This window comes from Cebus imitator, unplaced genomic scaffold, assembly GCF_001604975.1.
Source record: "Cebus imitator isolate Cc_AM_T3 unplaced genomic scaffold, Cebus_imitator-1.0 Scaffold163, whole genome shotgun sequence".
NCBI classification, from domain to species: domain Eukaryota; kingdom Metazoa; phylum Chordata; class Mammalia; order Primates; family Cebidae; genus Cebus; species Cebus imitator.
In genome coordinates this window covers 1,883,233-1,890,095 of record NW_016107478.1, presented here as the reverse complement: position 1 = coordinate 1,890,095, position 6,863 = coordinate 1,883,233, and positions in this window count along the sequence as shown.

Genomic DNA, 6,863 nt, shown 5'->3' with positions numbered 1-6,863 from the left:
CCCATTCTAAAATCTAATGGTATCTTTATGATGCCTGCAGGGCAAAAGCTAAGTCCTGTGGTAATTGCTTAATGAAAACAACCTGAAAGACAAGGAGAGCTGTTTTTCCTTTGAGATAGAATTAATCAAACCTGTCTTTAATAAATGTCATGTTTCTAAGTCCCAACATTGGACTATGTTCCTTGAATCTAAACTCAGCTTCCATTCTGAATTATTGCTGCAAAGGCTCTCTGCATTGGTTGTAGAGACACACCTGTTGTTAACTCTTATCACTTGCCTCTTACTTTGCCTCTTTGTTTACTGGTTAAGTCTATTCTGCATTCTTGATACTTAGCCCTGTTTTCCATTTCTACTTTATTCAATGTTTGAAAAGCTCAACAACCTCTTGATCATCCCCCATCAGCCCAAAACTCATTCTATAAAATTTGGACTCACCCTAGCAAACTCCAGGCTTTCACCTGAAAAAGGTTGGCATAATATCAGATAAACCAGGAACATACCACTCTGGCAAGTTTCTTGATCACAAGCAACCCTTAACCTGGTCATCACCTAGCATTTATCAACATTAAAAATAGAGATTGTTCTTTCCTCTTTCTTGAAAGAGGGTGCCATAAACACTTATTCTTGGACTATTTAAAGACTAATCTATTGAGAGGAATCATTTGAAGAGATAACGTGGATAGGTTGTAGAGGAAATAAATAGTTTTTATGAATTGGTGATATGAATTCCTAGCTTGGTTAAAAGCGTACTCTATACCTTATTTCCTGTTCAATAAATGGAGCATTTTCGTGGAACCAAGCCAAAAGTTTTATGAATAGTCTCTTACTTTTTCCCATCTGTTAGGAACATTTTTCAAATACAAATTAAAAATAAATCCCTACAAGAATTTGTATGTTCTCACTCCTTTGCTGTTAGGAGCTCTATATTATTTGTGTCATGAGTCTTAGCCTAGATTGCATTGGATGGAATCCTTCAACTAGATGTAATAATCAGATAAAAAGAACTTGATCTTACTATATTCCAAGTATTTTTCTGCACTAAACAAAGATTTTGAGAATTCCAATATTAACTATTTTTAATCATTTTTACTATTTCTTCCATAATACGTCTAAGATACTAAATTTAAACTTTCTGAGTATTCATTACAAATCTGATATTTTATGAAACAAGCTAGCCTTTTTGTCAATTTTTGGATAACTCCTCTAGTCTCTATACTGTTATCCCATTTTGACCTATAAGGAAAAAAGCCAACATCACTTAAACACTAGACTAAGAAATCATATCCATCTGAGTCCTCAAAAATTTTGTCATGAACAATTAAGTGTCAAGATCTCTTTTCCTTTTGTCTAGCCACATTAAAATAGTATTTTCTACTTTTGACACATGCTTAGTCTATCTATAACTACAGATTGTAAAGTCTTGGTTTGGAGGAGCAAGGGGAATTGTAGAGATGATATCTCTATACTATTTCTGGAAGACTTGCAAAGATGCAGTTTTGTATGAACTTCATTTTAAAGTACTTCATGACTTCAGTGTGCAGTTTAAATCATAAAAAATACACAATTGAACCAAGTGAATTTAGCAATAATTTTATAGAAATAGAAATGTTTATTATATGTGTTGAATCAGAATAGAACAGTTTGCATTCTACTATTTCCATTTTTTTTTAATTTACATCAGCTTCGTCATTCTTTTCTATTGTCTACTATTTACTGTGAAGGCACTGCATTATAGAACCTATCTGAAATGCTTTTAACAGTGTTAGTATAGTAACAGTCCTCCTGACAGTCTCATAACTACAGGATGTCAATCTCTGAAGGTTTTCCCAGTGTGCATATCACAAAAGAAAGAAATGTAGAAAGAACTGATTCAAGAACTGATTTTCATAAGCAGTATAGTAAATGAATAGTGAGTATCCCAGTGATATTTTCTAAATGCATAAAAATTGTTTGCACAGGTCTCTGTCTCTCTTACACACACACACACACACACACACACACACACACACACACACCACAAACACAGAGAGAGAGAAAGAGACAGAGAGAGAGAATTTAGCAGGAAAGTACTTCAGTATATAACAAATAGAGAATGTTCAACTTCATTTCTTTAAAATAAACTCATTAAGAGAAGGAAAAATGAAAAGTCTCAGGTAGAAAAAGAAAAGGGGGAGGAGAAAACCAAGTACAGTATGTTAGTTCTCCCATGTTACGTAATGTAAATAATTTTACCACTGAAAAAGGAATAGTAAGAATAATATATTCTGGATTACGTATGCATGCATTCATTTAGTCATTCAACAAACATTCATTGAGTGCCCACTCTGTGCTAAGGATTTTACTAGGCTTTGGCTATACGAAGATTAAAAAAAAGAAAAAAAGGAAAGAAAAAGCTTTATCTTCAGAAATGAAAAATCGGAAAGCATAATGACAAGTAAAATGATAGAGGTAAGCACAAGGTACCAAGGAAACCCAGAAAAGGCATAAATATTCTCTAGTTTTATGCTTTCTTACATTTAATTAATGTACTAGATTTCTTTCTCTAACTTTCCACTCTGGCTTCCAAGCAATCATGTTCTTTGCGAGGAGTTCTCCAAAGAAATATTTAAAATTTCCTTAAATTTACAATGACATTTTAGTATTTAGCTCTTTTTGTCACTCAGGCATATGATTTAGCTTTTTAATCTGTAGTCATAGTTGATTGTGTTATTTTTCAACTAATATTTTCTCTCCTGTATCCTTGCCCACCCCATGGGAAGAATGTATGTCACTACATCAACAAGCAGCTTGGCCATGTGGCTTTCTTTAGCCAATGGAATGTCAGCAGATGTAATTTACCACATCCTTACAGAGGTTTTAAATGTGCCTGCATGAATTGGCTTGTTCTCTTGAGCTCACCTCTGCCAGAGGAGCACTTTCCTCAGACAGTCCAGGACTGCAAAAACACATACAACCCAACAAAACTGTAGCCAATGAAAAGACCTGCAAACATGATATAAATCTATATTATTATAAGCCACTGACATCTTGGGGTTTTTTGTTACTATAGCAAACACTGACTAATACAAGAGTCGACTTTATAAGCACACTTATGTGAAAAGCCACAAGCAACATAAACAAAAGGTAGGATATTTGAATTTACTTTCAAGACAAAAAGAAGCTAATGTTATATACAGATTATGGAATATGCTTAGCACAGCTACCTTTTCACCTTTTAGTACCAGAGTGTATGCATAAGATGCAAATATTCAGGCAGTAACCTATGGGTATGTCTGTGTGTTTGTATATTTGTGTGATTAATAGCTGTGGATCTGTCATGATTCTTCTTATATTACAAAATTTAAAAGGACAATGAGTCATTTTTATAATAAAATCTATTGCCATCATTCTAATTCAATGCAAATAATTTTCATGAGACAGAAGCTCTGTTTTACCCTAATAAAATAGAACTTAAGGCTTAGTAAATGCTTCAGAGTCTTCTGTAGTACACGTGACCACGAAAAACAAAATAAAAAAGTATTATATGACTACAATGTTACATAACTATACACCAAGGATATTGTGATAACAAAAAGAACAAGAATACCAAACATGAGTAATTTCCCTCATTTGTAGCAAGATTCTGGTTCAAACAGTGAGAAAGATTTCTTGTTCAATATTGTACATTCGTAATGCATCCCCAAATTTCTAAAGCATCTGTGACTAACATTTATCCTGGATATATTTATGCTATTCTCACTACACTATATTTGCAATATGATAGGCAGTTGGCTGTCTCAAAGCAGGCTAACTGCTCTAAAATTAATTATAATGTTGAAGATTTGTATGTGTGAGGGGAGAAAACATAATTGTATAAACCAAGATGATGTTATGCCATTCCCAGGGTGGCTAGTTTTATATACTCTGAAATCATGCAAGAAAGCCTACTTTTATAAATTGAGAAAGGTTTTATAAGTACCAGTGGGATATAAACTTCTTTCCACAAAGACATATACTCATTCCTCAAGTATCTGGTATTTGTGATCCAAATGAAAAGTATTTTTACAGCTGACTTTTTGCAACAGTTTTTCATTGTACCCTGCAGATGTATTAAAGTGTTTTTATCATGTTGACATCTTATTATAAACAAATCCATTTTATGTTAAACTTAGGTGTTTCTGTCTTGCATGTATTAAGAGGAAGTTAGGGGTTAATTTGCATCAAGGAAGCATCTAATAGTTCCTCCAGGAGTCCCTGTAGATGGTTTTGTTCTTTTTTTTTTTACCAGCCTGAGACCAAATATTTGAGGGGGAGGCAGTCAGAATATAATAATCTAAAATGAAAACAAAACTTTTTTCCTAACGTTCTCTGAATCAAAAAGAAAATAATACGTTTAGGATACACTACACAAATGTATTTGAATTCCTTTGCCAATTCCAAGTGAACCCATAGCCAAACAAATGAAACTTATGGTTGCACAGCTGGAGACTTACTACTTCTTCATTTTATAAAAATAAAACCACAGGTGTTTGTGAACCAGTTGGTCTGAATTTACACTTACAGCAAATAAGTATGAATTACTTCCTCTACTTTCTCTAGGTACTGAATGGAAGCATTTGTCATAAATTCATCGCAGAGTGAATGTATGAGACTGAATATTAAGCCTGAAAATATCCTTTTAAGAGGTCATTTTTGCCCATTCATTCCTTGATTTCTTCCTTTATCCTTTATTTATTCAGTCATTTAGCGATAAATATTTATTGAGCTCTTTCTGTGAAGTAGGCACTGTGCTAAGTTCTGGGAATACAGGGGTAAATAAACACAGGAGGAGCTCCAAAGACAATTCCAGATCTTTCTCAGATTTACTCATCCATTTATTCCTGCTTATTTCCAACACATAGTACAATGAAAACAGTCAAACAGACATGAATTTAATTTGCATTTCATCTTGGGCGAGATGTTTAAATTCTCAGAACCTCAGCTTTTATATCTCCTATCTACTGCAAAGAATGACGGAGAGTGAATTACAAAGATAACATATAAAACTGCTTGACATTTTGTTCTTCATCCCTGCCCCCAAAATTGCTGTTCCCTACATATGTTGGCTCCTGGGTGTATAAATGGATAGGACACAGTTTCTAGCACTGTGCTTAATTGTAGCTAAGAATATAGAGAAAAAACAAATGATGTTCCTACCTTCTGGAAAATTAAATTTATAATAATAATGACTAACATTTGACATATACCAAACACTGTTCTGAGCACTACAAATGGATGAACTTACATATCCTTACAGTAATGTACGAGACAGGAATTGTAGGCATCATATTTTCTGAATGGGGAAACAGAAGCACAGAAAGTTAACTTTACCAAAGTCACAAAAATAGTGAGTTGTAGGGTAGAAGCCAAACCTAGGCTCCCATCTCTGAAACTGGTGTTCTCAATTACCATGCCTCACTGCCTCCCAAGGTGAGGCTATTAAGTACAAGAAAATGACTGACTGATAACTGTTTTGTGAATAGTTTAAGCAGTCAGTGAATGAGAGAAGAAAAATCAGGGGATTTAGTCCATAACCTGAGAAACTAATCACATTTTAATAGAAAGAAATGTAATGATGAAGAGAAAAATACTACAGGGCATTTCGGGAAGGTTTTATCACTCTAGAAAATGATTCTTTCATACATATAGCCCAAATATATTATGTTGGACCTTAAATTATTCTATTTAGTGGAGATACAGAACATACATTTAGAAAAATAACTAAAAATGTTATCATTTCTGATTTATAAATGTAATACATGCTAATAATAGAAAAATTAACACAAATAGCAAAGAATAAAGCAAAACATTTTTTAAAACCACTCCTAATTTCATAATTCAGAAAAGATAATAACTTTAATATTTAGATATGCTACTGGTCTGTTTTCACACTGCTATAAAATACTACCGGACACTAGGTAATTTATGAAGGAAAGAGGTTTAATTGACTTACAGCTCCACATGGATGGGAAAGCCTCAGGAAACTTACAATCATGGTAGGAGGCAAAGGAGAAGCAAAGCACATTTTACATGGTAGCAGCAGAGAGATAGAGCGTGCAGGGGAAACTGCCAGATCTCATGAGAACTCCCTCACTATCATGAGAAAAGCATAGGGGAAACTACAAACATTACTGATAAAGATAAGAGACAGGATTATTGAATACAAACATCAAGAAGGAAAACTAAGAAACAGAAAGAAATAACTTCATCATCAACAAAAAGGACGTCCAGAGACTCCATCTGAAAGCCACCAACTACAAAGACCACAGGTAGATAAATCCACAAAGATGGGAAGAAACTAGCACAAAAAGGATGAAAACACCCGAAACCAGAACACCTCTCCTCCTAAAAGGGATCACAACTCCTCACCAGCAAGGGAACACGGCTGGATGGAGAATGAGTCTGATGAATTGACAGAAACAGGCGTCAGAAGGTGGGTAATAAGAAACCTCTTTGAGCTAAAAGAACATGTTATAACCAATGCAAAGAAACTAAGAACCTTGAAAAAATATTTGATGAAATGCTAATGAGAATAAACAGCTTAGAGAGGACTATAAATGAATTGATGGAGTTGAAAATCACAACATGAGAACTTCAGGAAGCATACCCAAGTTTCAATAGCCAAATCAACAAATAAAACGAGAAGGCAAGATTCGAGAAAAAAGAGTAAAAAGAAATGAACAAAGCCTCCTAGAAATATAGGATTATGTGAGAAGACCTAATCTACATTTGATAGGTGTACCTGAATGGGATGGAGAGAATGAATCCAAGCTGGAAAACACTCTTCAGGATATTATCCAGGAGAACTTTCCCAACCTAGCAAACCAGGCCACCATTCAAGTCCA